This window comes from Rattus rattus, chromosome 1, assembly GCF_011064425.1.
Source record: "Rattus rattus isolate New Zealand chromosome 1, Rrattus_CSIRO_v1, whole genome shotgun sequence".
NCBI classification, from domain to species: Eukaryota; Metazoa; Chordata; class Mammalia; order Rodentia; family Muridae; genus Rattus; species Rattus rattus.
The window spans coordinates 29,467,093-29,487,629 of record NC_046154.1 but is presented as its reverse complement, the minus strand read 5'-3'; the positions used below and the strand labels follow the sequence as shown (position 1 = coordinate 29,487,629).

Here is a 20,537-nt window from a genome sequence, read left to right as displayed (position 1 = left end):
CCCTTTCTTTCTCTTCAACCCTTTTCTTTCTTTGCTCCTTCCCTCCCCGTCTTCTCCACAGCTTGTCCCAAACATACATACATGTGGAGGGTTGAACTGCGTCTCCCAAACAAAGTTATAGCCCAGTGCCTGCAAATGAGACCTTCTTCGATCGTCTAGTTACACCAGGGCTGCACTGGATTAGGATGACTGGAGGAAAATCTGAACACAGATACAGAGAGAGAATGCCACGAGAAAACAGAACCAGACATTGGATTGAGGTACCGTTAGGCCAAGGAATGTCAGTAGTTGCTGGCAGTCACGGGAAACTAGAAAAGAGATTCAGGACAGATGCGTCACTGAGCATCCAGATTAAGACACTGGGATTTCAGGTTCTGGGATCCTAGATTGGGAGAAAATACATCAGTGTTGGTTTAAGCCATCCAATCTCTGATGTCTCGTTACAGTTGGAAACTAAGGCTCCTGTGGAAATCGCCCTTCTGATGCTTTTTTAATAAACTCTCCAGAGGGCTCCAGGAGGACCCCAACATCTCCCTGAACGTGTGCTGAAGAAGAGTCATCTTTGGGTACACATCAGACCTCTGAACTCTAAAAGACAAATCCCCCACAAAAAAGGGGGAACCCTTCCACATGACTGTTTAGCGGACAGAGGGTGTCATCAGATAAGAAGCCTTCCCCCTGGGACAGCCCAAGGTAAGCAGTTCCCATCACGGGACAAGGACGTAAACCCCAATCCAGTTCTACTCACAGAGAGAATAAGAGTTTATTCTGGAACCAAATAGAAGAGGTCACAGTCCGTGAACATGGATTGGTGTTTTCCAAAAGACTATGGTCTACAGTGGAAGTGGTTACATGGCATTTCGATAGTTACAGAACGAAGAAAACCATAAATCAAAGTGTGTACCAAACACCCTGGGGAGGTGGGCGTGGGTGGGCTGTTCCAGCAAAGTGGGAGGATTTCTGCTGTAGGTTTCAGATGCTATCTGATGACATTCTTAGCAATTGGAGTAGTGGAAGCTAATGGTCTGTGTCGTGATAGAATCACAGCTCATGTCCGTGTCCTGGACAGACCACACCAGGTCAATACAGCCCCACGTGGAAGAGGTTTATTGAGGACAACAGAGACAGAAGTGGGGGAGAGAGAAAGAAGAAAAAGAGAGGAGGCGGGCAGGAAGGGTCTGCCTTTTATTTAAACTGTGACATAACTACTCCCAGGTAAAGGTAGGAGCTGAACCAAATGCATGCTGGGAATGTATGGCCATTGCCATGGCAACAAATGCACCAGTCCCAGGCCTGTAAGTGACATCATTGCTGGAGGTGAAGGCAGTTCCTGATACCGACAGTCTGCAATGAGTACATTGTAAAGTTGTGAGCATCCTAAGATCTTAGATTAGATACCAGTGTGGGCAATGAGTGCCTTTCAAGGAGACTAAGGGACTCAAAATAGCCCAGGATAATTTGGCTCTGGTCTGCAATGTGTTAACTTTCCCTGCTCTCAGAATTTAGTCATTGGACTTTATAGACCCCTTAATACAAGTGCATCCATCTTCTCCCTCTCTTTCTTCCCTCTTCCTCACCCTTCTTCTTGGACCTTTACTTCATAAGAACGTTCTCTCATCTCTTTCCACTCACTCTGTAAATGCTCGTGCCCACATGGAGTGCTCCCTATGCTGAGCACTGGTGGGTACTGGAGAGAGCAGACAGTTGGATGGAAAGGGAACCCTCTCTCTTATACACACACACACACACACACACACACACACACACACACTTGCGTGCGCACGCACTCATACGCACACAGTGGGTTCTTAACATGAACTTGGGAATCTGATAGTCTTGGCAGGAACTCTCGATTAGCCACAGACACCATGGAGATCTTGGACAAGCTACTGTCTCTCTCTGGGCCCTTGGTCCAGCATGAGGATTAAGAGAAATGTGTATAACAGAAGGCCGGGTAAGTCCTTCATAATCTTTAGTTATTTTCATGCCTGAAGAGCTAAGTTAGAGGAGGAGGATGTAGAAGGACTAGAACCTCTGCCCTGTACAGGCCTTCACCATCTCCTGCCAGACCCCATCGGGCTCAGGATGGCTCCAGAGGAGTTAATCTCCCTTCACAGATAAAGGCTCTGAGGCTCGGATCTGTAAAATAACTTGTTCTGGTTCTAACACAGCACAAGGAATATGACAGATCCAGGGTGCAAACTGAAGCTCTCTACCATAGGATCTTTATTTCCTGGGACTCCTTTATACCCATCTTAGAGGGGACTGAGGACCAACATGAGGTGGAGAGAGGCCTGAGGCCGGTTGTTTAAGGCTACAGGTACACATACAGAATGTACATTTACTGGACTAAAGTGTCTCTGTCCAGTTATCTAATGCATCAGAAATGCTTATTGGGAGTCCGGCTGTCTTTCTTAATAATTCCTTTAATCCCAGCAAGAACCTGTGGCAGTGATCACTGTGTTCCCATTTTACAGATAAGGAAGTTGAGGTGCAAAGGTGTTTGAGGAACTTTCTCACTGTTGCGCTGACATTCGAGTGGAGGGATTGGGATTCGCATCCAGTTCCAGGAACACTGCCATTAACTATTGTTCTCTACTGTGATGTCTTTGAGGGATAAGGGTCTGGGGAGTTAGGGGTGACAGTAGGAATCAGAGGTTTAACACCTACAACCACACTCCGCCCTTTGGCGCTATTGCGGCTGTGTAAGAGCATGAGTAATTTGACCTTCTAGGGAGCGGAGCAGGACAGAGGTTGTTTCGCCCTGGGGCTGCCTGTGTCAACAATGGCCAGTCCCTAGCCCACTTCCTGAACACTCCTTGTGCCAGGGCTTTGAGACCCTTTGAGCACAAAGAGCTCATTTCCTGTGGCCAGGAAAGACGGCCCCAGTTCCTGAGGACAGCTCATCTCCCTCATTAAGGCCCTCATAAAACTGCTTCAAGGGCCCTGACTAATGGCTGCTCTTGCTTGCCAAGCTCCTCTTGGACAAGGAGCCACTCCGGTAATTTGGTGCTAGGAGATGTGCAAGAGAGACCAGGCCCTTTGAGCCTGGGAATTATTTATGGTCCTGAGAAAAGAGAATGTCATTTGCAGAGGTAACAAGCCTCCACCAGCACAACAGGCTGTTTAATGTGCCACAGGGGATGACGGGCGACTTCTGTGTCCCACTGCCAGGAAGGGAGGAGCCATCTGGACACGTGGGTTGTCTGTCTCCTGGGAGATCCTGGGCCAGATGTGGAAATGACCATAGCTAGCAAGAATGGAGTCTTCCCCACTGGGCCAGGCATGTATTTATCACATGCCTTTCATACATTAATTCTTTAATGCCTCTGGCATTCCTATCCTGTCTTGTGGTGAAGAAACTGAGGCACAAACTGAGGGTTATAGAACATGCCTCAGATCACACAGCTGATGAGTGGCCAAGCAGCATGTTAACCCAAGTAGGTTTGCCTCTATGTCTGTGCTCTTAAGTGTCACAGTAGTCGCAGTTTCAGAGGAAATTGGATTTTAAATCAGTCTGGTGGGAAGAAATGTTCATATATTTTAAATGATCCAGAAGGGTCTAGATTGTTCATTTGAACCACAGGGCCTAATCCAGTAATCGGTCCATGCTACATTAAAATCGGTGGGCCACTAAGCTGAACAAGTTTGTATAGGAGTGTTTGTCCCATTAGGTGAATTACCAGTTCAACAGAGATGAAGGCAAAGGCAGAATTCTAGGGTCCCTTATCAACTGGGTGACTTTATCTTTTGTGACCTCAACACATGCCACTTGTCACAGAATATATTTCAATCTGGAGTGACAGCTCTATTAGGGAAGGTGTTCCTATGCCTAAATCTAAGTTAAATAGATTTAGTCGGGTACAGTGAGGTGCCATTGGACCATAGCTTTGGAGTAAGATAAGCCAGGATTGGAATCTAAATGTTTGAAGCACTGGAGGTGTAAATAAGGTTTGCTTGCCCTGCCGAAGGTTCGGTGTCTGAATCAGTAAAGTGGCTATAGCAATGGTGCAATTAAGACAATATAAAATTTTTGATAGTTTGAGCATACATAGATGGAGTTTGGCCCAGGCCTCATCTGTAATTCGGACACCAGGCTTATCCCTCAGAAGCTCATCGTGGGGCAGTATAAAGTGCTCCACTGGTCATATTGAAGATTCTTTCCGTTTGTATAGTCTTTTCCTCGACTATTTGAAATTGTGATGAATGCAGGAGAGCCCTGGGCCTTAAGTTTTCATATTTCCACTTCTTCAGTGTAGGGCGGTGGTTGTGTGACTTTAGGTGTGTGGCGGAGCCTCTCTGATCATATGCTTGCCCCAGTACCAACTTAGGTTTATCATATGAACTTTATAAGGCTACCAGCGAGTTAGCTGCAGAAAAGTGTTAGGCACGTGGTTTAAGTGTTCAGAGCATTTCAGGAATCTGAATTTCCCTGGCTAGGCCGATTTGAGGTGCACTCCATATGCAGAATAGGAAAAGTACACTGGGGTCCCGGTGCGGAGCTCAGGTAGAGGGGATGCTCTCGGGGGACCGTAAAGCTCCAGAACCTCCCCGGCCCCTCCTCCGCCCGCCCCTTCGTTGCCACGGCAACCGGTTCAGTCCCGGAGCAGCACTAAGGCGTGTTCAATTCAATCTCCGCCTTTCCAGAGTGAGGATTGGCTCGAGTGGGCACGTGACACGCTCCGGTATGCTAATACATGGTAATCGACCCCCAGGCTCCTCCTCCGTAGGCCACTGCGGGGCAGCCAGCAGGGTGCGCGGCGGAGAGCCGAGGGGGCGGGCTGAGGGGCGGCCCCGGGAGAACGCGGCCAGGTGGAGGAGGAGCGCGGAGGCCACCGCAGGTAACGGGCGGGCGCGTGCGCGCTGGGGCCGGCTGGCGGCGGCGGGGCGGCGCGCGGGGGACACCCGGCGCCGCGCGGCGGGCTTAACCCTTTGGGCACCTAGCTGTCACGGTGCGGCGAGAGGGCCCGGCCGCGCGCGGCTGGGCAGCGCGGTGGACACCGGTTCACCGCCGACGCGGACCCGGCCGCGATGAGGACCACGGAGATCTCAGGGGTCCAGGGCTTGCGGGAGGCAGGAGAGTCCCTGAAGCCGCGCGATCTCGGGGGCGCGTGGCCTTCTTACGTGGAGAGGCCGGCCCCTGAGGCCCGTGTCTTCGAGGGGACACCGGGGTCCGGCCTGCTCTGCCGCGGCCTGACAGTCCAGCCACTGGCACTTTTGAGTCAAGCCTGGTGGGGGTTGCTGGGGATTAGGCGAGATCGAGACCTTGCGTTGGGGAGCAAACTGTGGTTGTTGTTACTGGAAGAAAAATAAGAGCTCTCTCCTTCAGCAAAGCAGGTCCCAAGGTAGAGAAGGAGGGGTGCCCAAGGCAGGCACTGCCCCCGTTTTGCGACCTGACAACTATGAACAGACCCTGGGCACCAGGGTATGTTGTCATGTCCTGAAGAAGCTCCTGTTTTGCTTGAGTTTCTGGCGAATCTCTTTTAATGCTAGATTTAAATCAACTTCCTCCTCCATCTCCGCTCCTCGGTCTGCTACAGAAATGTTGTCTTCTAATTACCCCTTCCCCCAATTCACTAAGACTGGTGGCCGCATTAGGCTCCTGGTGTAATTTAGCTTTCGCCACAATGGAAATGCTAGCACGGAGATGTGCTGCTAATATCAAGCCGGCCCCAGGAGGGTTAGAGTGGAGGGGAAATGCTCCCGTCTCCAGGGTACGTAGAGTAGACTAATGTGCCGTCATGGATGGAGCTTACTTTATGAGTCTCAGATCGTTTGTTCATAACAAGGGGAACCGTGTTTTCGCATGAAAAGCCCCAGCAACCAAACCGAGGTTTGCAAATGAAGTGCGAATTGTACTTGCAGGCTGCGTATTTACCAACACAACGACAAACACTTGGTATATGCCAGGCGCGCTGTTGTGTCTAGAGGATGCTATACGGACTAAGATAATTAGCCCTTGTCCTCAGAGAGGTGGTGGAAGAGACGAACTGTTAACCCAAGTGATAGCAGAAGAACAGATGGGGATGCAGGAACGGATCTGTTAAATGTATCCAATGTCAGAGGTTCCCTGGCTTCCCAGAGAATGGGCTTCAGCAAAGTGTGAAGGATGAATAGGAGTTCTTTGGGAAGATTAGGGAGGACATCCACAGAAGAAAGACTCAGTGAGTGCTGTGACTAAGGAAAATTCTATCTCACAGGAATAGCTCCCCCACCCCTTCTTTTTATTTGGGAATTGCAATCCTGCCTCCTTTACTGTGTGACTTTTCAAGAGTTGGCTTACATGTAATCTTACCATGATTGTCCAGTGGTATTTTCCCGTGTATTCCACCTCGTGGGCTTTTGTGAGCCTCACTCCTGGTCTTTGTCGCCCGAAAAAAGGTTCAACAAGTAGAAATAGAAAGGAGTGGTTTTCAACAGCCCCAAAGTAGAGAGCCTGACCCTGGGCACAATGCAAGGCACTCACAGCAGCATCCAAGGAGGGCAAATGTAAAAAAAAGTCACTGCCCAGGCTGGAGAGATGGCTCAGTGGTTAAGAGCACTGACTGCTCTTCCAGAGGTCCTGAGTTCGATTCCCAGCAACCACACGGTGGCTCACAACCATCTGTAATGGGATCTGATGCCCTCTTCTGGTGTGTCTGAAGACAGCTACAGTGTACTCATATACATACATACATACATACATACATACATACATACATACATACATCTAAAAAAAAAAAAATGAAAGTCACTGCTTGGAGAAGCATGGTGGATATTGAACCTGCGAATCCCAGAGAAATGAGATCAGGAACTAGAGGGTGAATGAAGGAAGGATGCAGGGTGGGTAGCGCTGGTGCACACCTTTGATCCCAGCACTTGTGAGGCAGAGGCAAGCAGATCTCTTGAGTACAAAGTCAGTCTGGTCTACAGAGTTAGTTCCGGGATAGCCAGGGCTACACTGAGAAACCTTGTCTCAAAAAAAAAAAAAAAAAGAAAGAAAGAAAGAAAAGGAAGGAAGGGAGGGACAGAGGAAGGAAGGGAGAGAAGGAGGGAGGGATTGCAGCCAGGGAGGTTACACACGCCTGTAATCCTAACACAAGCAACTGGATGAGGCAGTTCCAAGCCAGCCTGGGCTACATATAGAGTTTTAGGTGAGTCTGAACAACTTGTGAGTTCCAGGTAGATTATAAATCGTGCAAACAGGCCGGAACCTGCTGTTCATGGTGCCAGCCGTGTACAACAGCAGTGACTAACTGCTTCAAGTGTCTGTGTAGAACAGAACCCGCCCATCTCCTGCGTGGACTATTTCCTTGGTTGTCGCCTTTCTGTCCTTTCTCCTTCCTCTCTCTTTTCCTTTCCTCCCCTTAGTCCCAGTTCCACCTATGATTTGCTTCTGTAGTTTCTCAAACTAAGATCCAGCTATCAGAGCAGAGCAATCACACCCTTCTCCGTAGTACCTATGTCCAGAACTGCAACTGTCTGTTACTTCACCCGCTCCCAGCTCGCCAGCCTGATTTTACTTCTCGGTCATTATGAAACAGCGCGAGGATGACCCCAGACCTGTAGGGTGGATCTCATCCCCAGAATACAATGCGTGTTAGAATCAGATAAAGACCCTTTTGCATCACTTAACCCCAAATTTCCTTTGTGTGCTTGGGGGAGGGTATGCATGTACAATGTGTGTGTGTATATGATGTGTGTGCTCATATGTGTGTGGTCTGTGTATGTGTGTGTGCATGCACATGCCACAGCATACATGGAGGGCAGAGGTCCACCTCAGCTGTTGATCTTCACCTTCCACCATTTTGAGACAGGGCTTCGTTGCTTCTGCTGCACTGTGTGGGTCAGGCTAGCTGACCTGTGAGCTTCTGGGAATTCTCCTGTCTCCACTTTCCGTCCTGCTGCAACAGCACCCGGATTGCTGACAATCACATTTGCATAGCAAGTCCTTTACCCACAGACCCGTCCGGCGTGCCCCACATTTCTTTCGAGAATTAATTGTAGTGAGTTTTGATATCAACAATGAAGCCAGGTAAAGGAGGTGACGCCGGTGGCCTCTAATGTGCTCTGGGTGAGCAGACAAGTCTGTCAGTGCTGTGAACCCCGAGGAGCCACCGTCTCTGTCAACACAGTCACACATAGTTTGTGCGCAAACAAGGTGGGGCATTTGTGCTTTGGTGGAGACCGGAAATGAGGTAGGGGGTTTGGATTGAGGTATTCTCAGCTTAGAAAGATCCGATCCTAGTTCTATTGTCACTGTCCTCCTGGCTTGAGGCAAACTCCCTGACTTTGGTTTCTACTGGCTTCATATGTAAATGGACTCCAAATGTAAGTCAGTTCAGCACCTAAATCGATCTGTAAATCATTACATTGATTAAGAAAGGAAAGCATTCGGCACTGTGATTCCCAAGGAAGAACTGTTCCCCCGCCAAGGAGAGCCAAGCTCACAGATACCTGTAATCCCAACACAGGAATAGGAGTTCAAGGTCATTCTCAGCTAAGTAGTGACTTTGAGGCTAGCTCCTCTCTCAAAACGCAAAGCAAGGGCAGAGAGATGGCTTAGTGGTAAAAGGTCTCACTGTGCAAGCCTGACAGACCGCTGGAACTCGCTAAATGCTGCATGCACAGACATCATGCCTGCCATCCCCTCCTTTCCTCTATGGAGGTGGGAGGAGGAGTCTGGAGAATGAGCTGGAAAGTCAGGGCAGTGCAGAGGAAGTAAGAACTCACACCTCAACAAGGCGAAAGATAAGAGTCCCTAAAGAGTCAACAACAGCAACAGCAAAATCAATGCAGAGCCATGGTAGAATCTTCCGGAAGGAAGATGGGGAGAAATTCCCAGACAGAAAACCCAGTGCTCATAAAATGTGAGGCCGGAATATTTTGAGAGTTTTCAAGGGGTCAGCTGACAGGGCTAACCAGTCCAGCAAGCTCAAGCTCAAGTAGACAGGCTGTAGGAGGCATGGAGCGGCAACCTGAAGAGTTACGATTTTAGCCTACAGACGGGACATGGCAGATCTGGGGTTAGGTAAGTGTGGTGTTGTGAAAGTAAAGTTTGAGAAGATTCTCAGTGGTAGGATAAAGACTGGAGTTTGGTAGGGAGAGAATGGACAACGCAGTCAGCTAGCAAGTTATTTAAACAGGGCGGCTGGGAGAGGGTTAGGGTGACTCAAAGAAAATCACAGGCGAGTCCAGTCTGTAAAGAACAAGATGGTAGTTGGATCTGAACGACAAAGACGAGAGCGCATCGGCATAGTCTCGACCCTGGTGAAGAGTTAGCAAAAATGAGACAGACCACACGGAAAACTGGTTTGGGGAAGAAGAGAGAGTGAGGACTGCAGTATCTGAAAGCGGCACTAGGATTTCTCAGGGGGCAAGCCCTGTGCTTGGGTGTTGGGGGTGACTGGTGTTCCGAAGAGAGAGTCGGGCTTCTGGGCATGTGTCTGATATGGAGAGTGGAACAGTGGAAGCCAGGAGGTTAGCTAGTTCATCTGTGGTAACCATGTAAGAATACCAGGGTAGAGATTTGAAGAGGGAGCCCTGAGATTGCCTCCCTGGAGTCAACGTGGCAGGGAATGAGGGGTGTCTGAGAAGCAAAAGTGCTGTTCAACTCATTTATGTGGCACAGGCATCCTATCCACCATCGTGTGTGGTATCCCTGAAGGACACAGGGCCAGCCGACGCAGAACAAGGGACAGCCAAGCCAGACACTGCTGCAGGCCTGTTGGGTCTCGAAGCGAAGGAGTCATGGGGTTTACCTTGGTCTGTCACACAAAATCCTCTGCTCCATGCTGTTGCCATGGGTACGTGGTATCCCCCCACGAGTCAAGAGAAGAAAGGGGTTAAGGTGGGAATGAGTCTGCAATGTGAAACTGTCCAGGACTTGTGAGGAATGCGTCTTGTCTAATAAACGGGAGGCCATTCATAACTCTTTCAACAATAGCATCACCTGAGTTGGGGGACGGGGCATAGGAGCACTAAAGGGCCAGATAAAAAGAGGAGCATAGTACAAATTAGGAATGGAGCAGTGCCGCCGATCCATATGTGCTTGCCACTGAAGACAAGAAAGGGAAAGAGAGTCTAGCAAAAGACTGGGCCTTCCCCGTCTGCTTCATAATTCTGTCCTGAAATATTGCTTCTTTGACACCTCTTTTCTTTTTTTTTTTCCCCCCGGAGCTGGGGACCGAACCCAGGGCCTTGCGCTTCCTAGGCAAGCGCTCTACCACTGAGCTAAATCCCCAACCCTCTTTGACACCTCTTAAAAGCAGTTACCCCTCTGTGTGCGTACACTTGTGTGTGCTGATGCATGTGCATGTATGTGTTCACACATGTGGAGGCTAGAGGAAGCCTCCGCCATCCTTCTTCAGATGCTACCCACCTTGGCGTTTTTATTGTTATTGTTGTCGAGACAGGGTCTCTTGCTGGGCTAAAACTCACGGATTCAGGCAGGGATGGCCGGATCCCAGCAAGGCCCAGATCCACCTGTCTTCACCCGCTCAGCTCTGGGATTACGAGAGCACGTTGCCACACCGACTTACCCTGGGTTCTGTGGATGGAGCTCAGGACTTCACGTTTTCATGGCAAGCATATTACCTACCAACTCAGCTCTCTGGCCCTGGCGATTCACTTCTCGAACTTTTAAAATTGCTACCTGCACGTCATTTTAAGCCTTGGCCATAGAGTTATCATTGATTGAGGGCTTGCCGCATGCTAGGCGCTCTATGCTTCATCCCATTAAGTCCCTTACAATGCCGGAAGAAGTCTCCTTAACGTTGCCTAGCAAATGTGGGCCAGGCATAGGGTCGGAGCCAGCTGTGACTCAGCTCTTACACATGACCATGCTGCACTGTTTTGGAAAGCAGGACTGGGTTTTATGAGAAGGTACATCCTGATGTCAGAGGGACCCTATGTTTGTCTTACTGCCTGGTGGAACCTAATTGTAGGGATGGGGCATGCACATGCTAGGGTTTATGGGTGGAGGTCAAAGGACAGACAACCTGTGGGGTCAGTCTCTGCTTTCTACTTTGTTTTTGACTCGGTGGCAGGTGAGCTTCTGGGGATCCGAGTCCCATGGTTAGGAATGCTGGGATTACATGTACTACCATGTCCAGCTTTATGCGGTTCGTCAGGATTTGAACTTGTGTCTTTATGCTTGCAGAGTAAACGAGTTTGCCTACTAAGTCATCTCCCTGACCCTTGAAATCTTTATAAGTTTTAACGAGATGGATGCCCCGAATGTTCATTCCTCGTGTGATAGGCTCATAGACTAGTTTCTGGCTGAAGATATCAGCAGGATGCCCCCTGAGGTTGAAAAGATTTTTTTGGTTCCCCCCACCCACCCCGTAGCCTTTGTTTTGGGTAAATGGTTTGGTGACCCAAAGTCCTTACTGTGTTACAGGGACCCGAACATATTCTATTCGTTCCTCATATTGTGGGGACTCTTTGGGTCTAGAGGGTTTAGAGGACACCCTCTAATATCTTGAACATTCCGATGATGCCCAGCCAACATGAAGACTGGCGACTTAGGAAAGCCACCCATTATGTCTTGAGGGGCTTAGTGGATGGCTAAACAGGAGTTCATTTCTATCGTTTTGTGGTCAGTTATAAGCCATTTGTTTCTGGGATGCGGGAGACTTGGTTAATCTCTGAGAGAGAAATGAGCTGCTGAACAGGTGTGCTGTGACTCACCCGCCCCATCTGCACAGGCAGTGCTCCATTTGCACAGGCAGTGCTCCATCTGCACAGGCAGTGCTCCATCTGGACAGGCAGTGCTCCATCTGCACAGGCAGTGCTCCATCTGCACAGGCAGTGCCCCATCTGCACGGGCAGTGCTCCATCTGCACGGGCAGTGCTCCATCTGCACGGGCAGTGCTCCATCTGCACAGGCAGTGCTCCATCTGGACAGGCAGTGCTCCATCTGCACGGGCAGTGCTCCATCTGGACAGGCAGTGCTCCATCTGCACAGGCAGTGCTCCATCTGCACAGGCAGTGCTCCATCTGCACGGGCAGTGCTCCATCTGCACGGGCAGTGCTCCATCTGCACGGGCAGTGCTCCATCTGCACGGGCAGTGCTCCATCTGCACGGGCAGTGCTCCATCTGGACGGGCAGTGCTCCATCTGCACGGGCAGTGCTCCATCTGCACAGGCAGTGCTCCATCTGCACAGGCAGTGTTCCATCTGCACAGGCAGTGCTCCATCTGGACAGGCAGTGATCCATCTGCACAGGCAGTGTTCCATCTGCACAGGCAGTGTTCCATCTGCACAGGCAGTGCTCCATCTGCACGGGCAGTGCTCCATCTGCACAGGCAGTGCTCCATCTGCACAGGCAGTGCTCCATCTGGACAGGCAGTGCTCCATCTGCACAGGCAGTGCTCCATCTGCACAGGCAATGCTCCATCTGTACAGGCAGTGCTCCTCAAACCACAGGCTCCCTGTGGGGCTGAATTACAGCCCAACCCCCACAGCATCTGCACTGCGCACGTCACACCCTCGTCTTTGTCCCCTGCTCTGTTCATCTATACACGGGATGGTGAAAAAAGGGAAAAGTTCTCTTGTCATGCCCTTTCCCCATTTTGGGTCCACTCACGGTCACTCGGTACTGATGGCGAGGTACGTTTTTGTGTTCGCCGTTATTGCTGTCTCAAAACCAGTTTTCACTCCCCCTCATCCCTCCCCCTCCTCTGTGTAATAATTTAACCAAATCCTGACCATATCCTGGTATAGCTTGAGCCCAAACTGACTCATTGGTCAAGTCCTTCCAGCCTCGTGGGGGAAGGGAAGGCTGTGATGGCGTTCCGCCTCCTTTTGTTGTCTGCCCTCTCATTGTGTTCTCCACTCTCACCATGGCCAAGTAAGTCTAAGAATGTGTAAGGATGGAAACAGGAGAAGATTTTTGGGTACACTGTAATCTGTAGCGTGTCTTGAACCAAGCCTTGCAGGGCTGAGTCTTCCACAGGCTCCCTCTGGGCACGTGGTAGTCTTGCCGTCCATCCCACCAGTCTAGATCCAGCGAGTATGAGGAACAGACGGAATATGAGTGGGTTCCATAGCACACGGGAGCGGTGCGATGCTAGGGCGGTCAGGCCATGGGTACCTGTTGCTGTGAAACATCCCTCCCACTCCTCCCAAGTGTTCTGCTTACAACCACCAGCTTCTTGTCTGTTAGGAGTCACCCCACTGTCGTTTCCCAGAAGCCTTTTCTAGCTTGCTTTCCTGTTAGCACCCTTCCTCTCCCATCATCTTAAAACCGGCCACGCTGTTGTAATTTCTAGGGACTGTATGACTCTGCTCCTAGCGCTTTTCCTTGGATATCATAGTTAATTAATAAATGACTGTTGGACAAACCAACCATATGCTTTCACTCTCGCTAAAAAACTGCCAAGTATCCAGGCTTGTGCCCTGCATAAATATATTCTTCTTCATTCCTCCTTCTGTGGGCTCATGTGTCATCAATAGTGAAGGAAGACATTGTAAAGAAACTATCCCGATGCAGAGTGCCTGACTTTGCAACTTACCTGCTCTGGTGAGGACTGCTTAACCCTGTGGCTGCCTGTAGGTCCCTATGCCATCCCTACTCAGAAGCTGGTTCTGGCCTCATAAAGAACCACATGTGTGGAAGTCAGTTTTGGTTCATTGTTGATGGCAGGATCTGTTTTGGCTTACTGCTGTTTTGCCAGATGAATAGAACTCCTTTGTTGACAGCACATGCCCATGCCTGCATCCATGTCCTGAGTCACTGTCACCCAGGACCTCTGCTTTGCACCATCATTCCATGGGACTGGGACTTGTCACTTAGCCTCTTGACTCCCCCTGCTTGCTTACTCAAAGCCAAGGTACCTCTCTGTCTCTTGATCATCATAACAACCTAATACTCCCCAGGAGAACACCCCTCCCACCGTGTCTATAGGAGAGTATTCCTGCCTCTTCCTGTAGCCAAAACCATCCAGGATCCATGAGTTGTTCCTAGCCAGAACTGCATTCACATTTTCTAAAGGAAGTTAGCTGGAAAATGCATTAGAATTATCAGGTAGTGGGTTGTAGCGATGCAGGGAATGTTCCACCGTAGGTTTCCTATGCCGTCTGATCGAGGCAGGAAAGTTATAGGGAAAGAAGCCCCTTAGCCTGGAGATCCCTTAAAGCATCTCACCAGCTCAGGAGGAAGAATCCCAGCAGTTAGCTTCTGCTGTGGGGAATGTGTTCTTTTCCTAAAGAGAGCCAGGCACGAGCCAGGCTAACGACCTGACTGTGGCCTCACTTTCTTCCCACGCATGTTCTAGGACTCAAGACTGTCCTGCATGTTTACAGTGAAGGCACCAAGCTCCTTGCCTCTCAGTGATCTTACCATTGAAGGTTCTGTCAGATACCCCCGCAGGAACTACCCTGGGATCCCCTTCAGGTTCCTTGGCAACCAGTTACTATCATAGCTTCAAACATCACAAAAGGAGTGTGTAACTCCTGTAAAGGCAATGGATTATGGGAGCTGAGACGGCTCCGTGGGTAAGCATGCTTGGTCCTCCAGTACCCAGATCAGGCAGCTCATAACCACCTGTGACTCCAGTTCCTCTTCTGGTTTCCAGAGGCACCAGGGACACATAGTGCCCATGTAGACACACAAGCACGTACACACACATTAAAAATAAAACGTGAATTCTTACAGATGCTCACATTAATGCTTTGAGTGTGTCTTGCTGCCTTTTCGAGTTTCAGTCCCTGTCTCTCTGTGTCTCTCTGCCTCTGTGTTTCTTCCTCCCTCCCTCCCTGTCTCTGTCTCTCTCCATTCATGTTTAATATCCATGCCAAAATATCTTTGATACATCTCAACTGCTTCAAAAAGAAAGGGTTGGCAGGTCCTTTTGGGGCAGATCCGAGGTCTGCAATTGGTTGGTCCGTGAGACTGACTGACTGGAAAGTTCCATCAAATCACCGAGCGTTCATTTTTATACCGACCCAGGAATCAAAGGGAGGAGGGAAGTGGGTGTGTCAACATGGTTGCCAGGGTCATTTCCCGGCATAAGTGTGGATATCAGAAGGAGGCACACAGTACAGAAGCTATGTGACCCACTATCCCTATCCTTTCTCATCGGGGAGGGACAGGCGGGAACCACAAGCACAGATCCGTGAGGCTCAAGGCCTCTCCAGGTCCTTGAGGAGGAAGCTCTTCAGAGCAGAGCAGAGCAGTTCTCCAGGACAAATGACGACTGTCACAGGCACCCACTCCTTTGGGGAACTTCCTGGAAGTGAAGTTTCTGTGAATCTGTTTCTGACATTTGGTTTCTTTAACAATGATTTACTGGATGCTTTTTCAAGTGGTCCATTGCTTGGAAGAGGAAGTGAATGTCGGGCTAGGCAATAGCCTGGAGGGGGGAGTTTACACCTAGATGTTTGTGAATGTGACCCTGACTTACTTTTCTGACTGTAGGAAATCTGAGCTTACTTAAATATTTTGCATTTCAAAAATATTGTTGATGCTTTGATAGGAACACTGTTACACTAGGCTTAATGGTACATGCCTATGATTCCAGCACTTGGAAGTCTGAGGCAGGAGGATTCTGAGTTCCAGGCCAGTGTGGGCTACATAGTGGGACCCTGTTTCCAAAGAAAAGTTGAGGGCAGGGGGAGATGGGCCTGGGAGATGGCTCAGTGGGTAACGGCACCCGACGCCAAGCCTGACAGCCTCAGGTTGTCTGAAATCCACGAAGTGGAAGGACAGAAGTGACTCCTGCAAGCTGCCCCCGACCTCCATGGGTTCCATGGCATGTGTGGGTCCACATACATACATACAAAGACTCACACTGAATACATACACGCATACATACATAATTATGTAAATGAAGACATAAGTGTGAAAGGAAATAAGTGGACAAGCCCAGCAAGCTTCTCTCCTGCTATTTCTTACCTTTGCATTTTGCCTGGGGGAAATCCCATACAGACCTGTATGACCGAGTCCCAAGGTAGGTTTCTGCCTAGGACAAAGTCATCTTTGCTGCAAATACAGGTCCAGTGAAAGACAAATCTGTCTCCGTTGGGGCTAAGATCACAAAAGCCCCAGTTTCTTATTCCTTTTCTTGTATGCTGTGTCTGAAAGAAATATACTTTTTAAGCCCTTTTGTTTTGTAATGTTATGAGGGTTTGCTCCATGAATGGCTGACACTGTCCTGTAGGGAGCAGGAAGTGGAGGTCAGTAGGACACTTAGGTTCCAGCTTTGGACCTCATTTTTCCTCCAGTCCCCTGTGTTCTGGTGTGTGGTGGGAATACCCATAACCCGTTCCTCAAAGAGTTAAGGAAATAAGATGGTCTGGTACATTGCTTCTCACCCTTCCTAATGCCCTGACCCCTTGATACAGTTCCTTGGGCTGTGCTGACCCCCAACCATAAAATCATTTCATTGCTACTCCATAACTGTAATTTGCTACCATTATGAATAGTAATGTAAATATCTGATATGAGACCCCAGTAAAAGGAGTCGTGACCTGCAGGTTGAGGATCGCCGTGTGAGCCGTTTGTGGCTTGGTGAGCTCTTCGTAGAACTTCCCTCTCGCTGTTTGCTATGATCTCCCGTTCATCCTATCTGAAATGGGGAGGTTGAGATGTGCAGGGGAAATTGTACAGTCCGGACTCTGAGGATTCTCATCCTTAACTGAGCACTGATGCTCTTCCCTTCCAGCTAGCAAGAGGAAAAGAAAAGGGGAATTCAAGTAAAGGTAAAGACTGACAAGTTCAGGGTCTCACAGAAAATGGGAGCTTTCCCTTGGGGTCAGGCCCCTGGGATGAGCCACCCGTGCTCGGGGTGCGTCTTCCCTGAGTTAAAGCTCCAGCATGTGTAACCTGCCTATATCCAGGGTAAATAGAAGTGGGTGTGGACTTGGGCCAACATGCTTCCATGTTTGTAGATGGCAAGGTCATGGACACCCCACTAGAAGTCGTTTCTTTCATTATTTTTATTAACACTTCTTGAGTGTTGGAAGTTGTGTTTTTGTGTATTGCGTCATCCATGCCTGATTCTATTACTGAGGAACAATGAAAGTAAAACCTGATCTTCTCAGCTTGGCCTGTGGCAATGCGTCCTATCCCCAAGAAAGAAGCAATTAGGCTTTTATTAAATTTTGTACAAAGTGTTTAATTTTTCACAGCTTTGCTGGCAACAATGATTTTTCTCTTTCAGAAAATGCTTAGAATCCATTTTCTTAAACCATTTTGTCATATATATGAAATTTTCATTCTTGAGCCCAGCTAGATGTTCTTTGTTTCTTTTCTTTTCTTTTCTTTTCTTTTCTTTTCTTTTCTTTTCTTTTCTTTTTCTTTTCTGGAGCTGGGGACTGAACACAGGGCCTTGCACTTGCTAGGCAAGCGCTCTACCACTGAGCTAAATCCCCAACCCCCCAGCTAGATGTTCTTAATGCAGTCAGGTTGGAAACCAAAACTAACCTATGGGCTGTGGATGGATGCACTCACTCCCAGTTTGGCAGGCATGCCAGGCCCTGGCTAGCGATCTGGCTGTACCCAGGGGAGCAGCCGCCTAGCCATGGACTGGAGCTGTGAGGTCCTATTTTCCCAGAGCCTGAGCTCCCCTTAGTTTGAGCTGCCCATGTCTGGCCCTGTTTCTTCATCATTTAGGACGCTCCTACAGAGAATGAGTCTCTTGGCTCCCTTGAAGCTTCCCTTCTGCCCTTGCTTCCTCCAAGCCTCCTCGCCACACCCGAGACTCTCTGGGCCTGCCTGTCATCCCTCATTCAGTTAGAAAGTCCAGTCTTCCTGTTTCCTGAGGACATGCAACTCAGAATTGTGGATGCCTGCATTGTTTTCCCACTTTTTCTGCAGTGCCCTGCCTAAGTCCCCAAAGGAATAGCTTCCCTACTCCTACAAAGAAAGAAATCAAAGACAAGATGGCCTTTCTGCTTTATCATAAGATGGGGCTGTGTGTAGAATGGTTTTTATTACATACTGGTGACTGGGCGTGCAATTTATTGAACATTTGCATTGGGAATTAAGTTAAGTTCTTATTCCATGCTATTAGCAATTCTACAAGAGGAGTCGGTTAAATTGCCACCATCAAATACACTTGCTCCCAGTTTTCTCGACTGTGGCTAGTGGTCTTAGAAAGCTGATTTAGGGCCAGAGAGATGGTTCTGTGGGTTTAAACTTCACTGTAAAAAAAACCCAAGGACCAGAGTTCGATCCCTGAAACCCATCTAAAGGTAGAAGGAGAAAACTGATTCCACAAAACTACTCTGACCTCCACATGTGTGAGTGCCTGCACACATTCTTAGAATAGTAATAATAGCAACAAATTATATATATACACACACACACACACACACATATATATATATATATATATATATATATATAAAATTTAAGTTGTTTTATTTAAATCACAAGGAGGCCCACTGTGTTTCCAGGAATCCCCCATTAAGTTTGTAATGAGTATCATAGGTATGTAGATTTGAGTCTGTGTTACCACCACGCAGTTACTTCAATACATGGGGATATCCTGTGCTTTAGGTGACTGGAATGTGACTGCTGGGTACTAAGTTTACTTTAGAGAGAGCCAAATATCCTCTACAGATAAATGTTACGTTGTAATTGCCGTGTGATGCACTTTATCTATACTGGTGTAGACTAGATAATGACCCCTCAAATCTAGAGTCCACATCTCTGGAACCTACAGATGTTGCCTCAAAAGGAAAAGGCTCTTTGATGATGTCATTAAGATAAAGATCTTGACCCAGGGAGAGTGTCCTGAACTGCCTGATCACGGACATCCTGGTAAGAGGGAGGCCCAGAATGGAGAAGGCACCCTGGGCTCAGAGACAGAGATTGGAATGATAAAGTTGTGAGTGGTAAGGAATGCTGGAAGACGCAGAGAACAGGCCTTCCTAGTTCCCCCTCAGGCAACCAGCCTTGCTGACTGCTTTGATTTCCGCCCAACCAAACTAACGTTGTCCTTCTGCTTCCGGAACTTTGAGAAGTTACATTGTGTTATTTCAAGTCACTAAATTTGTAGCGATTTGTTGCAGCAGCAACAGGACGAACACAATGAGGACAGTAACTTTCTTTCAATCATTCACTTTGAGAGCAAAATATATGAAGACAGCCGCCAGCCAGCACCTGGATAATTTCACTAGACATATATGTAGTGCTCTCCACATGCTAAGCTTTAGGTGAGCGTTGGCTATATTTCCACTCTATTAGTGTGTGTGTGTGTGTGTGTGTGTGTGTGTGTGTGTGTGTGTGTGTGTGTGTGTGTGTTTATACACTCACATGCACACACATATATGTGAAGGCCAGAGGCCAACCTCAGATGTTGTTCTTCAGGACGTATCCATCTTGGTCTTTTACTGTGACCTGGGGCTCGCCTATGTATCTGGCCAATAAGCCCAGGGATCTGCATGTCTCTGACCATGGTATTATAAGCTTATGTCACTGGGATCAGCTTTTTACCTGGAGACTTTGTTCTTGGGATTGAACCCAGGTCCTCATGGTGGCAAGGCAAGTCCATCACCCACTGGTCTTCCCTACAGCCTTCTTTTTGTGTATATACTCACTCCTTCAGTCTCCATAACAGCCATAGAAAGGGTGTTCTGTTAATTTCTCCACACGAAGATGGGAAGATTGAGGCACAGAAGGTAAGTAACTTGCCTGAAGTCAGGCGTCTGGTGAGCAGTGGAGTTTAGACTCCCTGCTGCACAGCACAGGGTGCTGTCCTGAGAGGACAGAGGCAGCATGGCCATGTTTGCGAGCTTCCTCCCCTCCCGCCTCTGTGTGGTGCAGTTCTGTCTGCATTCGTATTCCTTGAGAAGGATACTTTATCTCTAACACCTCCACAAGTATTAGCTGTGGTTTTGGCTTCCGAGAGATTTAGGCATCCCAGAATGAGTCAATGGTTTCCCTTCTCTATTTTCTGATATAGTCAGATAATATTGACATTATATCTTCCCTGAATACCTCGTGGAATTCACAAGTTAAGTCATTTTGTCTTTCTGGGAAGGTTTCACACCAATTAATTCAATTTTTTTTTTGGTGTGTTGTTTGTTCTTTTGGTTTTTCAAGATGGGGTTTCTCTGTGTAGCCCTGGCTGTCCTGAACTCATTCTATAGACCAGGCTGGAGTCAAACTCAGGGATCTACCTGCCTCTGCCTCTTAAGTGCTGAGTTTAAAGGTAGTGTGCTATCACACAAATTATTTTTAATAGATACAGTGTAACCCGCACAGTAGCACATGCTAACAATCCTAGATACTCTGTACCAAAAAGTAAATAAACAAAAATAAAATTGAGGGCGTGGGATAAAGAGAGGGGTTGATGGATCTATGCTAGAGCTACTCAGCTTGTCTGTCTCTTCCTGTGTGAGCTCTGCTATTTTGTGAGTTTCCAGGAAATATTCCCTAGTGTCACCTCATTGTCCTTTTGACATCTGTGAGAGCTGTCATCTCTGGGTTCTCCCTTCACATTGCTCTGGCTAAGTTTTTGGTCTTACTGTTAGTTTCAAAGGTGTGGATTTTCATTTGGGTGATTCTCCTGCTCTACTCCCTCTCTGTTTGTCTTCCCTTTCTCTTT

The 20,537-nt window shown here is 48.5% G+C and overlaps 1 protein-coding gene across 1 annotated transcript in view; it reads left to right on the top strand.

Annotated features, from left to right (window-relative positions):
• The first annotated feature begins 4,764 nt into the window (after window positions 1-4,764).
• The window catches only part of Phc2 (polyhomeotic homolog 2), a 99,448-nt gene continuing 83,675 nt past the window's right edge, over window positions 4,765-20,537 (top strand). The window contains exon 1 of the mRNA XM_032897526.1: window positions 4,765-4,841. The gene's annotated coding sequence lies outside the window, so the exon portion shown is untranslated. The remainder of the gene's footprint in view (window positions 4,842-20,537) is intronic.